This window comes from Amphibalanus amphitrite, unplaced genomic scaffold (assembly GCF_019059575.1).
Source record: "Amphibalanus amphitrite isolate SeventyFive unplaced genomic scaffold, NRLGWU_Aamphi_draft 000533F_arrow, whole genome shotgun sequence".
Taxonomy (NCBI): domain Eukaryota; kingdom Metazoa; phylum Arthropoda; class Thecostraca; order Balanomorpha; family Balanidae; genus Amphibalanus; species Amphibalanus amphitrite.
Window position 1 is genome coordinate 192,877 of NW_024882027.1, and position 7,878 is coordinate 200,754.

The window sequence follows — 7,878 nt, forward strand, 5'->3', positions numbered from 1 at the left end:
GTATAAAGTACGTATGGACAAAAGTACGTCACGGACAAAAGTACGTATAGCTAATGTACGTAGGGTAAAAAGTACGTATGGACAAAAGTACGTCACGGACAAAAGTACGTATCGCAGAAGTACGTAGGGTATAAAGTACGTATGGACAAAAGTACGTCACGTACAAAAGCCTACGCATAGCAAATGTACGTAGGGTATAAAGTAGCCTTGGGCAAGACGCCCCATATAATTTATTTTGCTACATAGGTACCTTCTTTTGTCTCACATCACCTTGACCTGGAAGGCCAAATTTGTGCTCAATGTGTTCTTTGGACATTTTATTTTAAATTCCATCCCTCAAATTCATTCACTTGTGATCGGACTCCCAGCTAGGAAGTGATTTGTGAAGCAACTGCAAATGGGGCATTTTGCCCCAACCCCAGGGCAAAACGCCCCACGGCCTGAGGCAAGAAGCCCCATACACTAGATTAAAGATTGAACATGGTAGTTGGCTAAATCTTATATGAGAGGTCCGTTAGACCGCTGGAGGCACGGCACTGAAGGTAACACCTTCCGTGTTTTATTCCGTGTTTTTCTACTTGTCTGTATCAATATACATTTGTCTAACACCTTCCATCCTATCAAGTGTTCAGCTATGACACTATTGTATGACCAGGTTTTTCACCTGCCTCATAAGGCCAAATAATAAATTATTGCAATGCAAATCAGTTAACAATATACTTCCTTTGCCATACAATTGCTGAGAAAAATACATATAAATGCATAGAAACTTGTTGTTCGCCAGCTACCGAACATTAGGAAGTGGGTAGTCCGAACAACACATGAGGTAAAACGCCTCATGGGGCTTTTTGCCCCGCGACCTACTCGGGCGTTTTACCCCATCACGTAGTTCGGTCAGCGAACAACGCCTTGCGCTCCAGCAAGACATAATTTAACACGAACCAACCCGGCATCATAAGCGTTAGACAACAGTTGTTCAAAATACATAAAAGTTGTTAACCTGATGTGAACCACAAAAGAACGCGATGATGTATAATCAGACAACCAAACATAAAAATCACTCAACAAACACATTTTTGGCTATATCTCCTTAGAGAATTATCACAATTTCTTTCCAGTCTGCCCATATAATGATCATATAGTGCACATTTAACCCTCGCCGGACCTATTGGTTTTCTACATACGCGCCGGCCGAGGGGGGGGGGGCGGGTACGACCCCCCCCTCGCCGTTTCGCCCCTGGTGGAGCTAGCGCGTCGCGGAAAAAACGAGCGTGTGCGCCGTTACGAGACGCAGAGATTGGTACCCGATTTTAAGGTCCTAGGTCAACCGGTGACCTCTGAGGTCAGGTCAAGTGCCCCAAGGTACGGTTCAGTTTTTGGTGAATAACTTCGCAAAAAACGGCCGCAGAGCGCCGATTTTGGCAGCATCGTGTTCGTCTCGCTCAGGCGCGTCGAATGATATACTTTTTGTCCGGGTCAGGTCAACTTGGGGTGTTGACCTCAGGTCAAGGTCAGGTCAGCACCCCCAGGTCACGAAGTTGGTCGAAAGAGGTCATGTTGCATATCATTCGATTCGGCAGGTCTTCCCGAGTCCATTGGTGGCTTTCCCGACTCGCTAGCTCAATTTGATCAAGAGTTATTGACGAAAAACTAATATGACCTTGATGACGTCATAAATGACGTCACGCAAGGTCAACATTGCAAAAGTGACGCATCTAACCTTGCAAGGAGTGCATCAAATCACGATTCTGTGTGCTTGAGATAGTTGGAGATCGTTCCCGGCGCCAGAATAGCAGTTTGAATTTTTCCCCATTGACTCATAATGGTGAGGTCACGAAAATGACCTGACCTCATATGACCTTTAGGAAAAATCCGAGATATACAAGTTGTGGGAATCATAATGGATACTAGATCCTGCAAGTTTCATTTCCCTGTGACATCTCCTCTGGCAGTGAGGGCGTTGCGAAGTTGCGACATCTGAAGACCGTGCAGAGGTTCACTTATGACGTCATAGGTCAGTGACCTGACCTGACCCAAAAATGCGGTTGGTGTCAAAAGATCCGGCTTGGATCAAAGGTCAGGTATGCCAAGTTTCAGCTCTCTATCGCCAGCGTGTTCGGAGCTATCGCGAAAAAACCCTATGGGGGGGGGGGCGGCACCCGCCCCCCCCCCTCGGCCGGCGAGGGTTAACAGAAGAGAGGATCTTTCCCCAGAACCCTGCCAGTTCCGAGAAACATCGGTGAGGCGTTTTACCTCGGCGGGGCGACTTGCCCCGGTCTACCCTACGTGTGGACAAAAGTACGTCACGGACAAAAGTACGCATAGCAAATGCACGTAGCCCGTAGGGTATTAAGTACGTACCCCACCCTTGGGTTAAGTTGATCAATGTGTAATACCTTTCTTATTCTTTATTTAATGAGCATTTGTTACAAGGCATAGCAAAATTTCTCGATGAGTAAATGGGCGAAATGGACATAGCTATATTACCTATTTGGTATATGAATTTATCATGAGTTCCCTGTTGGTATGGCAACAGAGTAGCAATAAAGAAAAAGTGGCTCAACTTACACTACCATACCCTACTTCTAGCATACGTACTTTATACACTACGTACTTTGGCATACGAGCCGTACGTACTTTTGGCATACGTACTTTTTACACTACGTACTTTTGCATACGAACTTTTGCATACGAACATTTGCGTACGTACTTTTAGCATACGTACTTTATACACTACGTACTTTTGCATACGTACTTTTGCGTACGAACATTTGCGTACGTACTTTTGGCATACGTACTTTATACACTACGTACTTTTGCATACGAACTTTTGCGTACGAACATTTGCGTACGTACTTTTGGCATGCGTACATTTTACACTACGTACTTTTGCATACGTACTTTTGCGTACGAACATTTGCGTACGTACTTTTGGCATACGTACTTTATGCACTACGTACTTTTTCATACGTTCTTTTGCGTACGAACATTTGCGTACGTACTTTTGACATACGTACTTTATGCACTACGTACTTTTGCATACGTACTTTTGCGTACGAACATTTGCGTACGTACTTTTGGCATACGAACTTTATCGCCTACGTATATTTGCGTACGAACATTTGCATACGTACTTTTGTCCTACGTACTTTAGCGATACGTACTTTAGTCCTAAAATCCTACGGGTAAGCGCCTGAAGGTATGCTGTGCTGCAGAACTTCCTCTCTCGTCGACAGATGGCAGCAGTAACAAACGCCTGAATGCATGCTGCGCCGCAGAGCTTCCAGTCTTGTCGCTAGATGGCATTAGTAGTAACGCCTGAGTATATGCTGTGCCGCAAACCTTCTAACCATGCCGCTAGGCGCTAGACTAGATGGCAGCAGTAACCAATGCCTGAATGTATGCTGTGCCGCAAAGCTTCTAATTGCGTCGCTAGATGACAGCAGTAATTAGCGCCTGAATGTATGCTGTGCCGCAAAGCTTCTAATCGCGTCGCTAGATGGCAGCAGTAATCAGCGCCTGAATGCATGCTGTGCCGCAAAGCTTCTAATCGCGTCGCTAGATGGCAGCAGTAATTAGCGCCTGAATGTATGCTGCACCGCAGAGCTCTTGTCTCTTGATGGCAATAGATTTGTTAGTAGAAACTAACGCCTGAAGATTGGTTGTGCTGCATAACATAGGTAGATACCGCTATGAATTGATTATCTCTCCGTTCCGTCGTGTCCATCCTCAGGATACTGAAATCCTTCTCCTCCACGCCGTAACCCCACTCCGGGCTGGACAGGCAACTTTATCTCATGCGGGCTGCTCCCTTGGAGCGGCATCGCTGCTCCCGAGGGAGTGCTTGGGGGGGGGGGGCTGGGTGGCCTGTACTCTGGACGGGCTCAGCCCCGGCGACTCTCTAGGGTTTCTGCCCAGTCTGCCCAGACTAATGTCTCCCCCTAATTCCTGTCATTCTTCCGGCTCTGAAATAGTCTTGTCAGACCGAAAGGGCCTAACCCAACAAAACAAAAATTGATTACCGCTATTGAAAATGTCCATTTCATAAGCTGCTGCGCCTAGGCATTGGCATAAGTGACACACATTGCCTACTTATAAATGACTATACGATGCCCATTTTCATAAGCTGCCGTAACTCAGAATTAGCAGATAGTGGCTTACCGATAAATGTTTTTAGGCTTTTCAGTCCCTCATAGTTACTCGAATGTTTATGTTCCCAGGAATTGTTCCCTTAGCTCGGATACGCATTTTCCAACGCCGGGATAAATCACCATTCACCAAACATGTTATCACTTACCGAATACGAACACCGTACGAGCCTAAATAGGAAAGTCGGACCCTGCATGCAATGAGTACATTGACAGCATGACAGTATGCAGCTGTCAGGCTTTCCTTTTTATGCGGTAGCGTGCTCGAATTTCGTCTTTTCATAGATAAGGCATCTATGAATTTGTGGGTAGGTCAAGCTAGGTCAGGTCAGGTCAACCAACAGGCGTTCCGCCAGCTATCCATTTACGCTCAATCTGGCGTAATTGACTCATAGTCGCAAGTGATACCATTACTTTTTTATATAAAATGAGGCAATTATCGTGTTTTTTTTTTCTGCCGAAAGTCGTTTTGCAAAAAAAAACTGACTGGGTACAGCCCCCTCCCCCGTCCCGGCGCAGGCTAACTTCTTGTTGAAAATGCATGAACCAGTTCCTTTGCTGGTGAAATGTTAAAAGCGGACGCCCTGCATAACGGATCGACGAAACACGATCTTCCCCGGTCAAGTAATGATCTTGAAACGAGTTTAAATTTTTTGGGTTGAACTGCAAGCCTCACTGTCATTTAAACCGTCTTTCCCTCAAGGACAAACCATCAAACATCCTGTATGTATAGTCGACTACAGAATGATGTTCCACTCCTCAGAAGCTATCAATTGACCGGAGCGCTAACTTGTGCCGTTTATCACGCAAGTGTCGATTGTGAGCATTGGGACAAAGCTATAATTTGTGAACTCAGCCCGTGTGATGCGGCACAGCCTACCACTTCATGCAAATTATTGCCTGTGAAAAGTGGTACATCATTCTGTAGTCGACTATACAGAGGCCAGTTTTACCAACAGAAAAATAGCCGCCTGCCGGAATTCTTTGCCTATAGACCGCTTTACATATGGAGCGTAAAAGCGCTGAGCGCGTAAACGGATAGGGCTTCACCGTTTACACTCCATATGTGAAGCGGTCTTAGAGTCCGAAAAAAAAATCCGGCAGGCGGCTATTTTTCTGTTGGTAAAACTAGCCTCAGTACCAACGAGCCATTGACGGTTTAGATCGAGTCTTGTCCGCGGTGGCGGTCGGATCCGGCCCTCGCGAACCGCCTCGGGCCGGTCTGCGTCGGTGGTGAACGGTGGCGCCACCCGAGGCGAACAGACACTCCCCCTGGCGAACGGAGGGCAGTCAGCGCAGAGCGACCTCCGGAGAAGCCAGCAGCCACCCACCAGCTCCAGAAAACATGGGCAAGGGCAAGCCAGGTGAGTGCATACAGTCGGTTATTGGCACAGCCCTGCTCTATCCTTCCAGTTTTGCGCCGATCAGTGCTTAGCCAGGACGCCGGTGAAAACAGGGCGCCGGAGGGCATATTAGTCACGTGACATTTGGAACTTCTCCCGCTCCAAGGGCCTTGTATATCCCAAACGTCACGTGTAAATTTCACGAACCTTGATCAAATCGCCCCAGGCGCCCTGTTTTCACCGTCGTCCCTTAGCCAGTCGCTTACTCTCGAATTTAATCTTATACGGCATCTCTTTTGCATCACCATCACCGTCGGTTACGCTTTGATTTCCCGTTAGTTTGTTCACTGGAGTGCGAAAACTGAGATGTTGCTACCACCCCTTTAAAATTGCAAAGGCGTTAGACCTTCTGGGTAGTACTGTTGAAGGCTGAAATGAAGCGATTTCACAATATTTAATTGGCGGGTTTATGGCTTTCATAATTCTTTTTTAACCCTGCAGAGTATCACCACACATTATGATCAACATACTTATCTTCGTTCATTCCGATAGCCGAACGATAAGGATCTGTGGTTCAATTTAGATAATCAAACATGTGATGGATACGAGTAACTGATCATAATGAGCATACAGCATGCAAAAAATATATCGCTCTGTGGATAACAAAATAGCTTGCATTATATCGTGCATACTGGTGTCTGCTTTAGTTAAACTGTGGTCTGTAGCATATCGATTAGCACAGACGAGCCAATGCCCGACTGTATGGATAAGGAAACAATGCAAACGTTCCTTCTTGAATGAACTTCCGGTTATGACCGGTTGGCTATATGCTATTTTTGCACGGTATATGCCATTTTACGCCAACAAAAAAAAAAATGTTTGACCGAAGGAGAACTAAGATTTGAGCACGGGCACAATAGCTCTGTAGGGTCTCAAACCGTGCATGACCTGAGATTTCGTCAGCTGAGTTTGCCTGACCCCGCCAGGTCAGCCGGTGTGAACCGGTTCCATCCGGACTATCCCGGGGGGCTGACCGGGTCGATAGGCTGGCACCGCGCCCGCCCCGCCCGCCCCCAGGGCAGGGGGGAGGGGGAGACGTGACCGGAGGATGGCAGCCTGTTGCCTCCGGCCGCCAGCCGTGACCTGAGGCTCTACTGCCTTTCAAAAGCCGAGCATGGTTCTTGCGCTTGAGCTTGGTATCTTGGTATTGAGCTGACACGATTACAACATTGGACACTTGGTGCTGATTGTTAACTTTTTGCAGAGAAGAGTGGCGCCGCCCCTGCCGCTGATGCCGGCGCTAAGGGAGACAAGAAGGCCCCCGCCAAGGGAGCCAAGGAGGCCGCAGGAGCGAAAGAAGCCAAAGGCGGAAAGAAAGGCGAGTGCACGTGTTCAAAGGGAATGTCTTGTTTAAGAGCCGACTCTAATGCAATTCCTGTATGCCTATGTGCTATATTGTTACAGTTTTTATATTACTTCGCAAGTAATTCTTTCTTTATCCGATCATTTGTAGCGAGGAATAATCCGACAGGCCTGGTCCTACCAGTAATCACTGACATCATTGAGCGTATCATCTGTGTACTAACGTCATGCTCATGTTCCGTTTTCAGGAGGCAAGAAGTGACCCCGGGGGACGATTTCACACTACTTATCATCACTTCATCAGCCAGCTGACTAGGCAGCGCTGGGCTCGAGGGGCTGTCTAGCAGGAGACGCTGCTGTCTAGAAGAGGCTGGCACCGAAAATGCTGAGGACGGCGGCGCAGGGCATGGCTCACAGATTCCCCGCGACGGCAGCTTCTGGAGATGTGCTGACTGCTGGAGTCCTGGGCCGACCATATACCATGATGACCAGACTAGGCAGGAATCTCTGGCATAACACCTGTGGGACTGAGGATTGTACTGTTGTGAAATTTCCTGAACTTGGAGAAGTGTACGGAGCAGTATTTATTTGCCCGCGCATGTATTGTTTGAATAACTAGTCTAAATATAACTGGGACCGGATTAGCGTCAAAAGATAAACGTGTTTGAAGAACTGTCGCATGTGTTGTGTTACTGCCATCTAGATTTTTTTCTTGTGCATTTGCAGGAAAACTGTTATCGAAAATAAAATGATAACATCTTACTCTCTGTATTTATATGGTAGGTACGACTGGTCTCCTGGCTCAACCTGATAAAATCCAACAGCGAATCATCTGGAGTAATACCGGGCTTCTCAAAAAAGTTAGACGGATTTCTTTTGCGAATAGAGGACCCCTAACAACATTTAAGCAAAATCAATGCACGTGGAAAAACGGAGAATTTTTCGTAGATTTATATGACACCATGATTTGAGCTTAAAAAATGAAGCCGTGGTCTTAGAAAGTAAAAGCATAACTCGTGAAATTA